Here is a 21,192-nt window from a genome sequence, read left to right on the forward strand (position 1 = left end):
TGAGCTGAAACTTTGTCTATAAAAGTTCTATGAAGACAAACTACGATAACTCATATTTTATTATTTTTTATTATTTTATTTTATTTTTTGCTTTTTGGGTCACACCAGGCGATGCACAGGGGTTATTCCTGGCTCTGCACTCAGGAATTACCCCTGGCCATGCTCAGGGGACCATATGGGATGCTGGGATTCGAACCCGGGTCGGCCGCATGCAAGGCAAACACCCTACCCGCTGTGCTATCGCTCCATCCCCAACTCATATTTTAAATATAAGTTGAGGTTCATAGATTGCAAAGTGTGACTCAACTCTACTATTTTACCTTGTATAATGGGCTTTCATAGTTTAGAGTGCTAACGAAACAACTAATGTGACATCACATATGAAATTATGAAATGTTCATAATCAGTGCACTTGAGGTGAGGATATCCAATTATCTATTATCAGTCCAAGAAACTACTTGTTTCCCAGTCTACATTCCATATGAAGACAGCAAGGTAAAGATAGAACCACAAACTGATTCTTGATTCTCAATAAAGATGTCAAAGTAATTCAGAAGGACTTCTACTTAGCCACACTTTATTAGTGTTGGTCCTATAAAGTTAACTATGTTTGTTTAAATAACAAGACATAATATTGAAATGAAGTTTAGCAGGATAAGCTTCTTAGGTTTGTAATAACTGTGTATGACGGTATCTCACTATGCTTAGCATTCTGGGACATACAAAACAAGAGCAATACACAGTACAAACATGAGAGCCACTTTAAAGGAGATAGATACAAGCCCATAAAGTAATCCAATAATAACACAAAGTGGCATATGGGAGATGCCAAATTAGCAAGAGACAGTAGTCATAATTATAGTAGCTACCACTTATTGAATGACTATGATGTGGCAGATGTTTTATGTAAATTGTCTTATTAAATCACTACATTCTATATAAGTGATAATTAATATCCCTATTTTACAGATGAGGAAAAGGGAGCTCAAAGAATTATGTGATTTTAGCAACAACTCACCAGTATTCAACTCCTAACTGGGAATCTAAATCCTGGTCTGATTGACTCCAAATGTAATTCTATTTCAAGAATAACTTATTGTCTCTCAATGCCATGCTGTCTCTCATTATTCTTGGAGGTCAGTGAAGGAAACTCAAATCAACAGAGAAAGTTTCGTGGAGAGATTTTAGATGCACTGTTTGTATAATGACTACTGGGATTCAAATAGTAGGGAGTGGACAGGAAGAGAATTAAACTAGGGAAAGAAAAGTGATTGGGGATTGGGGAGCAGTATTATAAAGCAAAGGATGTACAATTATAAAAAAATATAGCTTGTTTGGGGAAAAGTCAGAGGGTGAAAGGGGCAAAACATGACCAAAGGTCATTGTCAAGAAACTTAAAAGTCAATTTAAAGAATATTACTCTAAAATGGTCTCACAAAACTTTCCAGGAGTTGGAGATACTGAATGACTGTGGATTTATTAATCAAATGAGACTTGAGTATTATTAAAGTTTTCTGGGGTATGAAAATAATGAATTTATTAATTATAGTAATAAACCACATTTGAAGCTTTGATAATCTAAACTAGTAGAGTAGCAATATGTCACAAAGAAAAGAAATACATGAAGGATATTTAAAAATAGGAATTAAAAAACAAGTCTACAGTGAAACTGGAGAAATACTGTATAATTTATACTTGTTTCTACAATTACTAAGTACTGCACAAACTATGTGATATATACTGAGAAAAATATGCAGAGAAAGTGTTATGTAGCAGTTATAAAGAGTGGATCAAATTTTTAGAAAACAACATGAAAAGTCCTTCAAAGAAATGCTAAGGGGAAAAGGTAAATTGTGTAAACAATTAATATTTCACTTATGTAAATTAAAATTATAGGCATTTTAAAGTATTCCTTTTCATAAAAATAAAATACATAAAATGCACATTAAGTAATAAATTGCTATTTATGGAAGAAATGAGAAGTGATTAGTAAACATTAAGGTAGCATTAGTAAATAAGAGAGTGATATAAGGGGCTGGAGAAATAGTACAGCAGGTAGGATGCTTGCCTTGCAAAGTAATAAATGGAGTTCAAACCCCGGCACTTCATATGGTCCCCCAAGCACCACCAGGGAGTAATTCCTGAGTGATGAGTTAGGAGCAACCCCTGAGTATCACTGAATGTTGTCCCAAAACCAAAAATAAAATATATTCTAAAATTGATGATAATATGATTACATTTTGTTGTCACCTACCATCCAAACTCTTCCTCCAAAATAAAAATTAATGAATAAATACAAAAGGCTTGGTCCATTGCAGAAACAATATTTGCCTGATAGATGTATATTAACTCCTTTCTATATGAGAGTTCTTTTGGCACTCTTCCAAATGCCAGAAATTCAAAACTAGGCAGGGCGTTGGACATAAAGTATCAAACAATTAAAACAAAATGTGAAAAAAGATCACATTGATTTATCACAGCATGTATGGATGCACTGCAGAGAACCTCCTGCTTCAGAATTAGGAGGTCAATGAAGGCTTTCAAGAAGAGCTACACCTAATCTCAGCTTCAAAGAATAATGCACGAGTTTGCTGGTTATGTCCAAGCAAAGTATGACTTACTATTGGACTTGAACAGTGATAATCATTTTCTTACATATCTGGAGGTTAGAAGTTTCATATCAAGGTGCCAGAAGTGAAATTTTTCTAAGATCTCTCCTCTTGTTTACAAATTTCTGTTTTCTCTTCTCTGCATTTCCATATAGTCCAATTTTTGCCTCTGCCTGTGTTTGAATCACTTCTTCTTAGAAGGACACTGGCCATATTGTATTAGGGCTCATCCTATTAACCTTGTCTTAAGTTCATTAACTGTTGAACTGCCAATCTCAAAAAAAAAATCTCATTCTAAAATACTGGGTATTGCAGCTTTAAGTTACAAATTTGTGGGAGATAATTCAGAATATATAGTCATCAAATTGGAAATGAAGTGTTTGAGATATAGTATATCATTGTGTGTCAGAATTAAAGTGACTTCTTGGAATGTGGCAGCCACGTATGTCAGAAGACCATATAACAATGCCAGAAATTTGTCTTATCTTGTAATTTATACTTTAACTTTAGACTTCAAATGTATAGCATAAAGGAAACTCTATATCAAATTGGTGCTATGTTCCTTTACATTCACAGTAATAGTATCAATAATAATAACCTATATTTGTGCATATTATTTTTTTAATTTTAAAATTTGATTGTCTTGTTCAGCTGATTCTTGCATGAGTTGCCACAATGAACTTTCACTTGCACAGGAAGGATTCAGGGCAAAAATCAATACCCAGATTTTGATGTGTGGGAAGTGAGGGAGAGAAAGTTTTAGTCATTTGTCAGTGTCACTCAGTATGTCAATGGTCAAATCAGAATGACCTCGTTGGTTATGTCTCCAAATTCAAGTTCATTCTCCTGAAAGCACAAGCTGCAAATCCCAGATGGGAGGAGGTAGGGCTGACTGGGTACAAGAAGCTCACAAATTTCTGTGACAATGAGCCATTTATTCAATTAATCCATAAAACGGAAGACAATTCAATAAAAGTAGGTAATGACTTTGCACTTTAATTGTCATTAAGCTTAAATTACAGAGGTACTTCTTACTAGTTTTCAGTGGGAGGAATGAAATTAAATAAAAGTGTGGGTTTTTAAAAGTTTTTCTTCATTAATAAGTGTGGGTTAGATGTATCTAAATTTGGCATGGATCTGCATGAATCACTGACCCCTTAATTACTGAGCTCCAAAACTATTCATCTTCCTGATCAGAAGATATGTACTCCCAAAGAAAGCTTCGGGGGCAACCACTCTCAAAAACAGATCAGGACCTGTCTACACGAACCAATTATAGAAGTCAATGTCACTCAACAGTTGAATTTTATTTAAAGTTTCTCAGGTTTCCTGCTGGTGAAAAAAATGATAGAGAAGCTAAAGAGACAGTACAGAGATGGAAATTTAACAGTCTATATGACTTCCCATTTGTATTGATTTCTGGATAAAGATCCAAAGCAAAATATCAATGGGATTCTGAAGACAAATTAGTCAAGAGCTTTCTCTAAAATGAATTTGTCTAGGCAAAGTCATTCTGCACCTCAGTTTCTTTTTTTTTTTTTGAAGGAACAAGTAATTTTTAATAAATTGATACATAAATGTTATAAGCCTTATAAAGTTTAATGTCCCTTAGGTACAAAGTTTAATTTTTTTTTAAATTTATTTATTTTTAATTAGAGAATCACCGTGAGGGTACAGTTACAGATTTATACACTTTTGTGCTTATACTTCCCTCATACAAAGTTTGGGAACCCATCCCTTCACCAGTGCCCATTCTCCACCACCCGTAAACCCAGTGTCCCTCCCACCCTCCCAATCCCATCTCCCCCCCACCCCACCCTGCCACTGTGGCAAGGCATTCCCTTCTGTTTTCTCTCTCTAATTAGCTGTTGTGGTTTGCAATAAAGGTGTTGAATGGCCGCTGTGCTCAGTCTCTAGCCCTCATTCAGCCCGCAACTCCCTTCCCTCACATGGCCTTCGACTACAATGTAGTTGGTGATCGCTTCTCTGAGTTGACCTTTCCCCGGAACGTGAGGCCAGCCTCGAAGCCATGGAGTCAACCTCCTGGTACTTATTTCTACAGTTCTTGGGTGTTAGTCTCCCACTCTGTTATTCTATATACCATAGATGAGTGCAATCTTTCTATGTCTGTCTCTCTCTTTCTGACTCATTTCACTCAGCATGAAACTTTTCATGCCCATCCACTTGACTACAAAATTCTTGACCTCCTTTTTTCTAACAGCTTCATAGTATTCCATTGTATAGATGTACCAAAGTTTCCTCAACCAGTCATCCGTTCTGGGGCATTCGGGTTTTTTCCAGATTCTGGCTATTGTAAACAGTGCTGCGATGAACATACATGTGCAGATGTTGTTTCGATTGTACTTTTTTGCCTCTCTGGGATATATTCCCAGCAGTGGTATTGCTGGGTCAAATGGGAATTCAATATCTAATTTTTTGAGAGTCGTCCAAATTGTTTTCCAGAAGGGCTGAACCAGTCGGCATTCCCACCAGCAGTGAAGAAGGGTCCCTTTCTCCCCACATCCTCTCCAACAGCGGTTGCTTTTGTTCTTTTGGATGTGTGCTAGTCTCTGTGGTGTGAGGTGGTATCTCAAAGTTGTTTTGATCTGCATCTCTCTGATGATTAGTGATGCAGAGCACTTTTTCATGTGCCTTTTGGCCATTCGTATTTCTTCCTTGGTAAAGTTTCTGTTCATTTCTTCGCCCCATTTTTTGATGGGGTTGGATGTTTTCTTCTTGTAGAGTTCAACCAGTGCTTTATATACCATTGATATCAACCCCTTATCTGATGGGTATTGTGTAAATATCCTTTCCCATTCTGTGGATAGTCTTTGGATTCTGGTCACTGTATCTCTTGCGGTGCAGAAGCTTTTTAGTTTAATGTAGTCCCATTTGTTGATCTCTGTTTTTACTAGATTGCTTAGTTCCGTGTCACCTTTGAACATACCTTTATCTTCAATATCGTGGAGGGTTTCGCCGACCTTGTCTTCAATGTACCTTATGGTTTGTGGTCTAATGTTGAGGTCTTTAATCCATTTTGATCTGACTTTTGTGCATGGTGTCAGGCCAAGGTCTAAACCCATTTTTTTGCATGTGGTTGTCCAGTTTGCACCTCAGTTTCTTTCTTCTCAACTAACACTAAAAAGCCAATGGTTTCTAGATCTTTTCATTGATTCTATCTTATAAATAAGACCTTACTCCATGTCAAAGAGGAGTACATTGATGAAGAACAGTATGAAATGACAAGGGTCTTAGCACAAATACTTCATAGATATTATCAGGGGAAATGAATACTAAATAGTTACAAAAGTAATCCTCTTTTATGTCATTAAGACCTCAATGCTTTAGTGAGGTTTTCTAAACTGAGGGATGTTTCAACATATGAGACAATATAAATGCAATCAATTTTAAGGTCAGGAAAAGAGAGCTAAATTTTATTGAGCACTTATAAAGAGGAAGTTAAAATCTTTATAGGCATTTTCTAATTTAATCTTCCTTTAAAAACACACATTATTTGCTGTTATACATGTATTTTCCCATAAAAGAATAAAGCCCAAAGAAGTTAATTAACTTGCCTAAATTCATCATACTGTATTGGTTAAGAAACTGAATTAGAGTTAAACTACATGGCGTCAAATCCCAGCTCTGTCTCTTATTCTCTGTGAACTTGGGAAGTTAATTAACTGGTTTATAACTTAGTTTTTCCATTAAACGAGAAATAATATTGCCTATTTTAGAGGCTTGTTGTAAGAATTGAACAGACCTGTTGAGCATGACAAAAAAGAAAATATCACACCAGTGTTAACTGATGTATTATTCTTATCATTAAGTGGCATGATAATTAATTTCGTAACTCAATAGACTATACTCTAGTACCCATTCATGTGATCAAATAGCAGACTAGATATTTTGTGGAAATACTATATTACATTAACTTTTAAATGAAAAACTTTTGAGTAAAGATTATATTTTATAAGGTGCATAGGTAGGCCTTATTCAATTAATTCCAGGTCTTGAGAACAATGGCTGAGGTTCCCTGAAAGAGAAAAATAGTTCCCTGAAAGAGAAAAAGTTTGAACTCAAGATAGCAACATGGAGTGGAGTTGGAGCAATAATACAGTGGGTAAGATATTTGCCTTACACATAGGAGACCCAGGTTCTATCCCCCATACCCTGCATGGTCCTCCATGCCTGCCAGGAGTGATCCCTGAGCACAGAGCCATGAGAAAGCCCTGAGAACCTCTGGGTGTGCTCCACACCCCTCACCACAAACACCCCCTCAAATAGACTATAACACAAACATTGCCTTAGTTACTAGTGTACCTGAATTTTAAACCGAAGGTGGCAACCACAATTAGTTAACTATAATAGTGTATCTCTGCCTCATGGATTAAAAGAGAAACATCCTACAGTTTAACATTCAGGCCTTCCTAGAGAAAGAATGAGTCTGCTCAACCTTTTCCCTATTCCTGTAATGTATCACTGTAGCTCTGTCATCCCGTTGCTCATCAATTTGTTCGAGCGGGCACCAGTAACGTCTCCATTGTGAGACTCGTTGTTACTGTTTTTGACATATCGAATATGCCACGGGTAGTTTGCCAGTATCCTGTGTGGGTGGGATACTCTAGGTAGCTTGCCGGGCTCTCTGAGAGGGACAGAGGAATTGAACCCAGGTTGGCCACATGCAAGGCAAATGCCTTATCGGCTATAAAGGCCAGTTTATAGTCCTTTTTTTTTTTCTGATGAACCACTCTCAATAGAGGAAAAAATTACATCTGAATAGAAGAAAGCCTCATATGGCCATTCCCAACATCCTAGCTAAACAGAGAGGAAAAAAAAAAAGAGAGAGTTGAACATGGGGATTGTAAACCTAAGAGCAACATTCTAAGTGAGAGAAAATGCAAATAAAGAGATAGAAATCCATCATAACATATGTTCTTCAGATGTGCATGCAGCCATACTTGCTGTTCCTAGTGTGGGCCTATCTTAACTTGGTCTCAGTAGGAAGCTGGACACCACAGAAAGGTAAATGACCTTATTTATCTTTACAGTCGATGGTAAAACTTCTGTAACATCCACCCTTGTGCCAAAATTTCATTCCAAAACTCTCACCTTTATTTCACTTTAGACATCTCAATGCTCACAAGGGGATATGCTTTCTTGTTCCTCTGAAAACCGAACACAGGTAAAAGCTGCCTGTAAACCCACCTTGTCTACAAAGGGCGATGGTGCCATCTTTGCTGTCCTCTTCCCCTAATTGGTTCAAAACAACAACAACAAATCAAGGCTGCGTGTCTGTGGGGAAAGGCACTGTTTTCAAGTAGAAACATCCCTGACTTACAGGTACGTTCTCTGCTTGTCCAGAACGTTCCTTCCCCGAGGGCTTTGTCTCAGTGAGTAGAAGCACATCTGACAAGTCATATTTCTCTCATAATGGAGAGAAAAGTTTAAAATGAGATCCCAGACTTTCATTAGTTTCTGTGCTGCCCTAATTTCTTTTTCCCCTTTGCTTTCACACCAGCTGCAGACTTTAATTAAACTGTGGCAAGTCTCTAAAACTTGGCGGGTTTTCCAAGGGAAACAAGGGCATCTCCTCCCAGGGTGGACTTTTCCCCATGTCCTCCAGCTTGTGTTTATTTTTCCCAACTGTCTAGATTTGTGGCTAGCAATCTTGTCTCTCTGCCTATTTCCCTTCCTCCCTCCCTTTGTTCTCTTTCACTCGATGGACTCCACTAGAAGTTCCTGAGCCGCGTATTGCTGCCGTGACTAGTTCAAAGTAATATTTCATTGCTGTAGTTGTGGTAAATTACTCCACTGTTTTATCATCTTGGTTCTTTTAAGGCACCATTTGCAGCCACAGGATAGAACCACCCTATCAGTATTTATGGATTAAATTAATGCTTCCCTTTGTTATAGGCAGTGATAAAATCAAAGGTGCAAAGGAAATACAATCTTATTAGGCTATAGACAATGTTAAATAAATTAGGGACCATCTTAAAATGCTCCATGGCTAAGTACGCTGCGGTCTATGCTCAGATTTGTTTTGTAATTATCTAAGTGTGTGATACAGATAGTTGAAACTCACAGGTAAGCCCAGAATTGCTCGTGTGACATGGTAATTTAAACAAAACAATCTTTTACTTAAAAGAATTTTCTTCTGCAGAGATTTTTTTCTGCAAGCTTTATCATTGAATATTCCCTCTTAAATAATATGATACCACTTTAGGAAAATCACAGAAAATGGCAACATAAAGGCACTACAAACCACATATATAAGGAGCTCTTAGTGAATAGAATCAGGACAGGGGCAAGAAAAGACTAGGGAGAAAAGACACATATCTTGTCCAGGAGTCATGACACAGAAATAGCTAAGAAAGTGACTTATAACACAAAAGAGGTGGAATTCTGATGGTCTACGGAAGCAAGAAGGAAAGAAATTGGAACATAGTCCCCTTCTATATCCTAACCAGATGACTTGAGATAGGTTAATATGATGGAACATGTGCTCTGATACAACAAACATCCACACAGTGCCCTGAGCATCACAGAAAGTAACCCCTGACCACTATTTCAGGAGCACTATGTGGGGAGTAGCTCCTGAAAACTCTTGGCTGTGGACCCCGGACCAAAGTTTAATAAAATAAATAAGCATAATCAGGCTTTATCTATATGAAAGAGAAAACATTATTAAAGGAGAAGTATCAAGCACAAAACTACACACCCTTGTTCAAATAAAATTTGTTACTTTAAAAAAAAAATTTTAAGGTTGGGATCCACACCCTGTTCTGCTCTGGGCTTATTCCTGCTTATGTACTTTAGGGACCATGCCTGGGTGGAGTTCAGGGAACCTTATGCTGTGCTGGCCACCAAACCAGGATCAGTCATAATAATTTTATGCCTCTTAGATAGACACAGGGCATCAGCAATCTATCAACTATTTATTGAGGCTCTATCATGTTTCAAGACCGCCAGCTTGGCAGCAGATGCAGCGTGAAAAAGAGATAAAAAACCTGCCTGCATGAAGCTTATCATTTCATCTGAAAGCTCCAGATAGTCATTAAATAGAATGCTACATAAAGCATTATTTGAGGTTTTATAAAAGAATACAGATATTTAAAGGAGCATTGGATGTGAATAGCTTTAGACAAAAGGCAAAGAAAACAGTCACAATAAAACTTCCCTTAGAAATTGCCATTTTCAAACTTAAAAATGAGCAAAGCTTTGCACGGGGTATTCCTTCTACCCAGAAATCCTCCTTTAATTTACTAAATAAAACTAATATGGGAAGAAAGCAGACACTCAGAGAACAGAGTAGAATGCTCAGGTGATAGGAAGGAATGAGAAAAGAGGCTTAGGACGACAGGAGCCTTGATGCTATTGCACCAGGATTCAGAGACTGCATGAAGAACTTGAAAGTTATTTTCAGAACAAAGAGAAGAAACCTTAGCATTTTAAGCAGGGAAATGACAGAATCTAATTTGCATTTTTTAAAAGATGCCCTCTTTTGAGAACAGGACACTTTTGGACCCTCAAGTTTCCGGCTAAACATGGAGGTAACTTCAGGAACAGGTCTGCCTGGAGAGACACGGGGCTCTGTGTCAGACAAGGGCCCCTCTGCATCTAAGGTCACCTCACCATTGCCTCCACTCTAGCTGGCAGGGTTTCAAAGTTTCCAATGAACTCCTAAGCTTAGTTCAGTGAAAAGACAGAAGATACTAAGAAAAAATCCTGCACTGGGGGTTAGGTGAAGGAGAGCATTGAAGCTTTGTAGTCTCTGCCTTCAAAATTTGATTAATTTTTGGATTGGCATGGAAAGTATCATGCTAAGTGAAATGAGTCAGAAAGAGAGAGACAGACATAGAAAGATTGCACTCATCTGTGGAATATAGAATAACAGAGTAGGAGACTAACACCCAAGAATGGTAGAAATAAGTATCAGGAGGCTGACTCCATGGCTTGGAGGCTGGCCTCACATTCTGGGGAGAGGGCAACACAGAGAAGGGAACACCAAATAAAATGTGGTCAGAGGCCATGCGGGGGAAGGGTGATGCATGCCGAATGTAGACTAGAGACCGAACACAATGGCCACTCAACACCTTTATTGCAAACCACAACACCTAATTAGAGAGAGAGAACAAAAGGGAATACCCTGTCACAGTGGCAGGGTGGGGTGGGGGGAGATGAGATTGGGAGGGATGCTGGGTTTACTGGTGGTGGAGAACAGGCACTGGTGAAGGGATGGGTTCTCGAACTTTGTATGAGGGAAACATGAGCACAAAAATGTATAAATCTGTAACTGTACCCTCACGGTGAATCACTAATTAAAAATAAATAAATTTTAAAAATTTGATTAATTTTATCATGGACTGTATCTTATTAGTAGGTTTTGATGGGGAAATGGAACATGCTTATTCCCCATCTTCTCTCCCTGGCTGCACTGAGTTCCTAACCCCTGATGCCAACCTCCTGGCACCCTGGGCTTCAGCAGGCTTCTCCTCTGGAAGGACTTTAATTATGTCCTAGAGTCCAAATGATACTAATCTAGAAAGGGCAGATTTCCACCATCATCCTTGACCCCAAGCAGGTTTCCCTTTTATTCCCTTACGGGATGGAGCACCCCGATACACAGTGATCCAAACCGGCTGACTGCTCGGGCAGGCAGAACTACAATGTGGCAGTGGGTGACTTGTCAGGGACAAGACTCTCACTGCCCTTTTCAGGGTAACACACTCATTCTGACAAAGAGATGGTTTAACGTTGTCAGTCATGGGTCTGGGCAGCAGGCCCACAGCCAGCTGGTCTGCTGCCACCATCTTCAATCTAAGCTCATACCCAGGCTCCCTGGCACACTGACAGGCATGCTGTGCTTCCATGTCTTCATTTTGATACCCGGGCCATGTGACTAAGCAAGAATGAATACAATAGAATTCATACAAAGCAAACTTACAGAATAAATTTGATATCATCAGTGTTTCTGAATCTGAATAACATCCAAAATGGCTTTAAGAAGAAACCAACAGTTTATCATTCATACATTCATACATGCACTTATTTTTAAAATACATGTTTTAATCTTTCTACAAGGTATCAGGCACTGTTTTGAATGTTAGGAATTACAGGAAGGAAATAAATACATGACAGAGTGCCCATCTAGATCACATACTCTACTTGAGTAGTAACATGATCATTAAATGTATAAACTAATGGTGAATCATACTAAGGAAAAAACATAAGCAGGTAAGCACAATGAGGATGCTGAAAGCAAAACATGGATGTGGTGTTTGAGATGTTACTAGATGTCAAGAAAGAGGCTCTGTATAGATGAGTTTATAGATTAGCCCACCTGCAGTTCAAGAGAGAGGTCCTGAACTGGAGGTAAAATTTTATAGTTTACCATATTGATGGAATTTAGAGCCAAACCATTAAATGAGATCCAACTATTGGAAAGGTAATAGGGAAAAATGTAATTGAAATCTAAATAGACTACATCATACATGACCATAGATATTAGTTTAAGACATCCAACATGACCACTCTGAGATAGAAGGTATTCCTCCCATTTTTACAAACGAGAAATATAAGAAGATTAAGTGGCTTGCCTACATTAATTCAAATAGGAAATGACAGTTTTACCTACAGTAACAGCCCAGATTACTTTATGCTCTGGATACCACAGATTTCCCTAAGTGTCTGTTCTGTTCTGCCCCTAAAATGGGAAGTATTCTTGGAAGAACCGATCCTCCTAAGGGCAAGGCACTTGGGAGAGGCTGCTGAGAGTAATGACTGGGTTTGAATATTCCTGACCCATTTTGCTGCCAGAAACTTCTTCACATTGTGTTTCTCTACTTGTTAAGAATCCAGGAGGGACCTAGAGAAAAAGGCCACTGGATCGGAATAATGTTGTTGAAGGAAACAGTGTTCAAACATTTCATATATATATATGAAAAATAAACACATACACATACACACACACACACACACACACACACAACGTGTCCACAGTTCTGTGTGCATCTCAAATCAGGATGCTCCTACTGCCTTGAGCCGTGAATGCCAGTAGGGGAACACATCTCTCTCCCTGGAGCAAGTCCTTATGGGGTTACATGATCTCCGTTCCAAGGAGAACTCCCCCAGCATCTTAACTTAGAGAGCTTGGTGGAATGCTTGCATTTGGTTTATTTTACCTCTTCTTTTTTCCCCGCAAACACACAGATTTTAACAGTGTTCATAGCGGTTAATTAATATAGACCTTTCTCCCTGCACAGTCACCAGCATCTTTAGTGAAATTATAGATTTTCTTTATCAACTGCTCTGGAGTCACCCCGAGGCTATTAATTTGGGCTATTAGCCATGGGTGATTTCAAAATCCATATTGATAATGCTGAACCTGCACTGGCTGTCTGAAATAAGGGCTGTAAGTAAGCAAGTGGTTTCATAGGGCAACCTGAGTTCTCAGGATGCTTTCAGGGATACAGGACCAGGTCACCTTTAGACTAATGCTGTTATGCACTTGGAGAGAAAGCTGACTTTTCTAATGGCAAAATAACAATAATCAAGATAATAATGATGTACAAATAAAGATAAATTATACTTTATCACTAAAAATTTATTTTAAATATAAGTAATTAGTAATGAATTAGTAATTCATTATTGATGAAGTCAATATTTTATTACAACCCATATACAGTTATTATATTAGTTTTGATAATTTACCATTAATATCAATGGCCAATAAGATACATTTAATATAAGAAAGATTACAACTGCTTTCATATTTCAACTGAATAAAATAAAACAAAATCACACGGTTGAAATTTTAAACAACATTTTAATTCACTGAATCTTTTCATCTTTCACCTGAGTTTGTTAGTATCACCACTTCACAACTGAGAAAACTCAAGTTTGAAAGTTTACACCCCTCTCATAGCAAGAAACCAGGCTTCAACCTGAAGCAAATCTAAGCAATCACTGTTGATATAAAATATTTGTCCTGCATATGAGTTGTTCCTAAACTACTACAAAAAGCTTCTGAGTATGTAGATTATTAGACTCTACTCTAGACCTATTCAGACAGAAGTTCTGTGGCAAACCCTCAAATTTACAGTAGTACACACCTCTCAAGTAATAGAGACATAAGGACCAGTGTGGGTACATCTGGCTAATTGCTTTTATAACCACATTTAACAAGTGCAAAATCTCAAATTAACTGTTTGGCTCTGAATTTCAAATTTTTCACCTTTTATTATATATTTGAAATGTTACTGAATCTGTTTTGTGTCTCAGGAGCCACATTTGGGCCAGGGTATATTAGGGAGCTTCAAAGCACTACTCAAGTGCCTCATATGCTACTCATGGTGATACTCAGGCAACCAGGCCAGATGGTTTAACGCTGGAGGGGCTGGGGTACACCAGGGTACACCAGGGCCACCCCTAGTAGTAGTCAAAAATATCTGTTATACACAGTAGTTTTTTTGAGAACTTTGTGGTGTTGTAGATAGATTTTTTTTAATTTTATTATTTATTTAGTTTGGAGGTCATGATTTAGATTTAGCACAGTGGTTTCCAACCACTATCAATCACCTGGGGCAGCTTTTTTTTTTCTTTTTCGGTAACACCCGGTACCATATGGGATGCTGGGAATCGAATCCGGGTCAGCCACATGCAAGGCAAACACCCTGCCTGCTGGAGCAATAGCACAGTGGGTAGGGCATTTGCCTTGTATGTGGCCTACCCGGGTTCGATTCCTCTGCCCCTCTCGGAGAGCCCGGCAAGCTACCAAGAGTATCTCATTCGCACGGCAGAGCCTGGCAAGCTACCCATGGTGTGTTCTATATGCCAAAAACAGTAACAATAAGTCTCACAATGGAGTTGTCACTGGTGCCCGCTCGAGCAAATTGATGAGCAACAGGATGACAGTGATACAGTGACAGTGGAGGTCATACCAGCAGTACTAAGGGAGGGCTTACTCCTAACTCCACATGCAAGTATAACTCCTGGAAGGGTTCAGGATGCCACATGGTGTACCAGGGATTCAATGTACAAGGGAGATGCTTTATCTACTGTAGTATGGAGATGAATTTTTCAGGTCTGGTACATAAAAAAGCATGTGTTGCTGAGTGCTGACTCATCACCCCAGTTCCAAGATTCTCAATATGAAGTAGGAATATTTTATTTAACTGTTCATATTATCCTGTTGTTCAATATGTTGATTGAGGGCTTGTCATGTACAAAACTGAGCAATGTCAGGATAAGGCAAAATAGAACACTGTGCTTCTGACAATGTTAGGAAAAATGGAAATATTTGTTATCCTCAGTTTACTAGTCTTTGGGGCATCTGAAACCACAATGGTCTGAAGCAGTTCCCAAAATCATCTGGCCTACTGCCCCCTTTACTGACCAAAAATATTCAGAGTTCCCTGGAAATACACCATCTTTGGTAAACAAAAAGAAAGTGCACCCCCAACTGCACTAGAATAATACCATTCTCTGGATTATTTAATTCCTACCTCAGGGAATTATTGCCTGTTTAGAGAATGAGTGATCTATGGCCATTAAGCTATTACCTTGATATTTTTATTCAAGAATTCCTAGTCATAAATATGTGCAAAGTTAAGTATTTCTCCCTCAAGAATTTGACAGTTCAAGGATCAAACTAAGAATCCTGTTCTGCTTCTTTCCATCATGGGTCTGTAGTAAGGTCATATAAACCTTTTTAAAGCTGTAAAATGGGTAAATAAAGTTGCCACAGACTAACATGAAGTGAAAATAGATACATTTTGGACTGTGGGTAACTATTCCGCAGAAATAAGGAAATTCTCAAATTTCCTATTTGAGAAAAACTAGGCAAGAGTTTCCCTATATAGTAGAATTAATCATTTAGGGTTCAGACATTATTTTAGGTTGACATATCAATAATGCACATCTTACATTTTAGTACCTCTCAGTTAAAATGAGTCAACACAGGCTTGAATTACTAGAAGGATCAGGCATAGATCCTATTTAATTGACTTTTTTTAACAAATATCACTGAGAAATGGCAACACCATGTCCAGCAGAGTGCTCTGGAAAAAAACATCTTCCAGTGGGAATTACTTAGTGCATTAATAGGCTGGAAAAAATTTGTAGTCATTGGACCACGCTGAGCTATGCTTAAGATTTACTCCCAGTTCCTAGTAGGCTCAGAAAGTCATGTAGGTTTCTAGAAATCAAACCTGGGTTGGTCGTGTGCAAGGAAAGCACTCTACCCACTGTACTACCTTTCTGGCCCTGTGTTAAAATTTTTTTAAACAAGAAGTTAAATGCCCTGATTTTCACATAATTTGCTTTCCACAATTATCATTTGTATGTTTTCCTTATTTAAATTTGTCTATATTTTAAGTGCTTGATTTTCATTGTGTTAGGGTGCGGGAGTTGAGAGATAAAAATGAAAAGTCTAAAAGAAGAAAGTCAAAATCACTCCCCAAAACACTCTATAGACAAACAAATGCATCTATCTGATTCTATTTCCTTTCAATATTTTTATCATTGGATAACTTTTGCAAGGTCAAGACCTTTCTCATGTATAACATAGCATTTTTCTTTTTCAGATAAATATTTGTATTATAAGTATTTCTTATGTTTGAAAATCACTTAAACACATCATTTTATTGACAGCCACAGCGTGCATAGGCTGTGATTTACTCAAAATGCTGAATCTTGTTTGACATTTCAGAATTTTCACATTTTGTCGTTATAAACGTGGAAACATTAAACATGGTAGTGTGGAAATAATTGTCTTTACCTGTCTGTAGGATAATATTTTTCTAGTAATGCTTTCTTAAAGTAGAGTTATTAGGTCACATTTCTTTAAAGCTATTGATATCTGCAGCCTGCTTTCCCTGGCACTAGTACCTATCTATACTCCATTTTAAAAAAGTGTACTCTACTTTAAAGGCCTTATAAATAAAAATTCCCAGAAAGCCTTTCTAAGTGTCAAAAACTAATTTAAAAAATATCACAAATTCTAAATTAATCCAGTTTTTTTCACATGTATAATATACAGTACAATTCCCTCTCATTCAAAGTCTTTGGGACAGAAACAAATGACTGATTATCAAACTGGAACAACCTATATGGGACTATATATATAAGTATACATATACATATATATTTATATATACATATATATCACTGTATCACTGTCATCCCGTTGTTCATCGATTTGCTCGAGCAGGCACCAGTAACATCTCCATTGTGAGACTGTTGTTACTGTTTTTGGCATATAGAATATGCCACGGGTAGTTTGCCAGGCTCTTCCTTGTGGGCAAGATACTCTCTGTAGCTTGCCAGGCTCTCCGAGAGGGACAGAGGAATCAAATCTGGGTAGGCCACGTGCAAGGCAAATGCCCTTCCCACTGTGCTATCGCTCCAGCCCATATATATATATATAATATATATATATACACACATATATATTATATAACATATGTATATTATATATATATATTCCATGAAAGTAAAGACAGAATGCTCAATATATTGGGGTTATAAAGGGTACATTGTAGTGGATTAGTTGAATACAGAAAGAAGAGTGTTATCTGAGGAGAAAACAATACATTCAAAGAATTTGCAAAGGAGAACACACAACACACTTGAATTCTGATAAAGAGGAAGCGCTAAGAAGGTGAAACAAAGTGCTAGATGGAGACTGAGGGGATGATGGCAGAGGTCAGCCTTTGCTGACTATGTAGCACTCACTTAACAGGTTGACCTACAATTAAAAATGATCAAATACCTCAAAGATTTGAGGAAAGAAGTGAAAAGATCAGATTTACTCCAAGGATATCTCCATCTGCTCTATAGAAAATTATAGAGGGAAAGAGTAGAAACCTAGAGGTCAATTAACAGGTCACTGAAACCCAGATTCAAGGGGTGGTGGTGACAATGGAGAGAAATGAGCCATCTTAATGTTAAGAACGGGAGTGAAAGAGCTTAGTCCTGTGTGAATCCCTTACACAGCTTCTGAAAAAATGTTTCTTCTCATCCCTTGCTCAGCAAGGATAAAGTAATGCTGATTACCATTAATTCTATAAATTCCTTTTTCATATCTGATCTACATTCTAAAGTTTATCCTGGTCATTCCTGTCCTGGCAACAAATAATCTTTCTTCCTTTTTATCTTAAGCAATATTTCTAAACTTCTATTTTAAAAAAGTATTTCAAGGCGTAATAAGAGAAAATAAACCCGTGCTTTAAAAAGCAAGTGTGGAGGGGGGGGGCACAAAGAAATAGTAGACAGGGTAGGGCACATATGTGGCCAACGTGGGTATGGTCACTGGACCTGCTATATGACCCTCTGAGCTTCACCAAGAGAGAGCCCTGTGTGCAGAACTAACAATAATCCATGAACACCACTAATTGTGCCCCCCCAAAAAAAAGAGTAAATAAAAATAAATTTAAAATGTGTGCAAATTTGTCATTTTCCTATTAGGCAAAGGGTTATTTCCCTTGAAAATATTACATATATCACAATAGAAATATCACATATATTTAGTGGTCTCTGCATGAGATTCCAGAATTTTATAGTTTATACAACAATGGTTTACTCCAATTTCTATAATTTGATGAGAATGTAATAAACATAGAAAAATATTTAAAAATTGCAGCACCTGCAAATTTGAAGAAACAAATGCATTCCCTTGTTCATTATAGTATCACTGTATCACTATCATCCCGTTGGTCATCGATTTGCTCCAACGGGTCCAGTAACGTCTCCATTCATCCTAGACCTGAGATTTTAGCAGCCTTTCTTCACTCGTCCTTTTCAGTGGTGCTGCATTAGAGGCTCTTCAGGGTCAGGGGAATGAGACTCACCATTATTATTGTATTTGCCATATGAATACGCCATGGGGAGCTAGCCAGACTCTTTTTCATGCGGGCAGTAAACTCTGGTAGAGTTTATCACAGTCATGCTCAAGGCTGCTCTCCACATGTTCTGACGAGCCTCACACATGAAGAAACCGGCAGAGGAACTCAGGTACGTGGGACCCGGGGCCAAGATCTCCAAGGCTGCTCAGATCAGGATTGGGCTTATTCTACCCAGATTCCTTATTTTCCAGTAGCTAGGCAGTCACAGGTATGCCCCCCTCCCCCTCCCAACTGGGTGCCATGTAATCCCATCAATGGCCAACATCCAGAGACTATAAAACCAAGCTCCCAGAAGTGCACAACTGCAATGTGGCCGCCCAACATCTGATAGCCTATTTCTCCCTCTTGGAGAACCTGGCAAGCTACCGAGAGTTCATTATAGTACTATCTAAAAAGTTAAGCATTAACAATCAAAGTGCTCACTGAAAGATGAGTAAAGAACATGTAAAATTCACACACACATAAAAAAACACAAGTCCACTGTGAAAAATGATAACTAGCACAATTTGTAAGAATGTGGACAGATCTTGTAGAAGGATAGATAATATGGTAAGTAAAATAAGTCAAATGGAGATAGACAAGCAACATATGATTTCATTTGTATATAAAAGATAAAGAGAAACAAATTAACAGTCAAAAACCAAACAAAAACAACAGGTAAAATTTAAGAACAACTTAGTAATTTCTAGGGGGGAAAAAGGATGTGGATAAATGACATAAAGAAGGTTAATCAGCAAAACATGAAAACTTTACTTCTTGTGATAAACATTATATACAAATGTTGTCTTAGAATACTGATTACCTAAAACTTACATCATGTTGGAAATAAGAATTAGTTCCAAAAACAGTTTAATGGAATTCTATTATTTGAGCCATGGTTATGGGAGTTCCTTCTTAAACTAGGTGAGAAATTCTAAGTAGATACTTTTCGAGAAGCTTATCTTGGTGTTTTTGCTGTGGAAGTTGAAAAAAAGGTGATCATTTGGTAGACATTTCCACAGGCTGGGTTTTCAGTTCTTTGCTCCATTTCTGCTAATCACCTCATCTCATGAAAGAGAGAAATACGGATTAAAGCTATGCCCTGTGTGACTTTATATAATGCCTCAAAATAAAAGGGCTATATATATTCAATGCATTATGAATCTGATTGTATTTGTATTCATGATTTTTGCAAACATTGACTTAGGCTCAGAGCTTCTTGTTTTCAAATTCTGCATTAGAAGAGAAATCCTGTATTAAAACCCCTAGCAAGATGTTTTGTTTAGATTAGGAGAAATGGAAAGGATGCAACCCTCATTCATTTATCGTTTCAACAGCCAATTTCTTTATCTTTTACCAATTGTCAATCTTTGTATCCTTTCTTTCATCTCAAGCAGAGACAGTTCCTCCATCAAAGCGATTTCACAAGATGATTGTGTCCCTGTTAGTAATTGCTTTCCTACCTGTCCACAATTCCCATGCAAAAGTAGCTCTGTCTCTTTGTTAATTGTATACTGGCTTTGAAAAAAAAATTTAAATGTAAAACATCAAAGAAAAATGGTATATTTTCTCCCATATTCTTCATGAAGGTGTTCCTTCATGAGGAAAAATGACCCTTAGTCATAGCCCTCTACATTGTATTTGATGTTGGCCGTTATGATGCTTTTGATGAAACTGCCTTCTGCCGACAATATGCGGTTAGTAGAAATACGCCTCCCACGATTTTATGGAGCCACCTCAACTGAGCTTGAACTGCTTTCCTAGTCCTCAAGCTCACCTCCCATGATTTGAAATAATTATTAGGTGGACCTAGCTCAATGGAATTTTATCAGATTATAAGCGTTCTGAAACAACAATGTACTCATTACTATTTTTTCTATGCTAAATAATAAAGGATAAGGCTGTATAAGTCAAAAAGGAGCTGAGATTTTCCAATATTTCTGCTTGAGTATTATTTATGCCTGAAAACTGAGGCCAGCCAAGAGCTCTGCAAACATGTACTAACTTTTATCACCTTCTGTGACCTGCACTTAAGCATGAACCTTGCTTGTTTAGCCTCTTGGGTGAAATTCTCATATTTACTTATTTGTGACTCATAAAATTGCACACTGGAAAACCGCTGGCTTTGGGGAGAAAGCACACATTGAAATCAACCGGTAAGCCACAAAAAAGACTAGGATAGCAATCATCAGCCTTTGTCAGTGGGAACTGACCAAATAATCCCACTATATTAAGAGCATTCAGGGCATGGCTATTTGCAAAGATGGGGCTACCTCGGAGCTCCACAAGGAGGGAGGTCAGGTTTTCTTCTCTTAAGACTCACAAATCCTCTTAGTGCAATTCTAGGCTCTTTGTACTCCCGAGACTTGATTCTTGACTGCTAAGAGAGAAATTTCTAAGAATCATAGGAAAGTTTCAGCAAACGCTTTTTATATGGAGTCATCCTAGGCATAGCAAATGTGACATTTGGGGAAAGGGGAACATTATTTAGCTCTGTATTAAATAGTATCTTCAGTCTAAAGGAGAGACATGATATCTATTTCCAAAGTGGGATGGTATCTATCTCCAAAGTCCTTAAGAACTTCAAAAGAGCAGTCCCAATGATTTCCTTAGGAAAATATGGAGGAACAGGAGAACCAGACCAATAAGGTAATTGGCTGCACTTGAAGGAAAACAGCAAGGCTCTTGGCAGAAGGAAT

This window comes from Sorex araneus, chromosome 11, assembly GCF_027595985.1.
Source record: "Sorex araneus isolate mSorAra2 chromosome 11, mSorAra2.pri, whole genome shotgun sequence".
Lineage (NCBI taxonomy): Eukaryota > Metazoa > Chordata > Mammalia > Eulipotyphla > Soricidae > Sorex > Sorex araneus.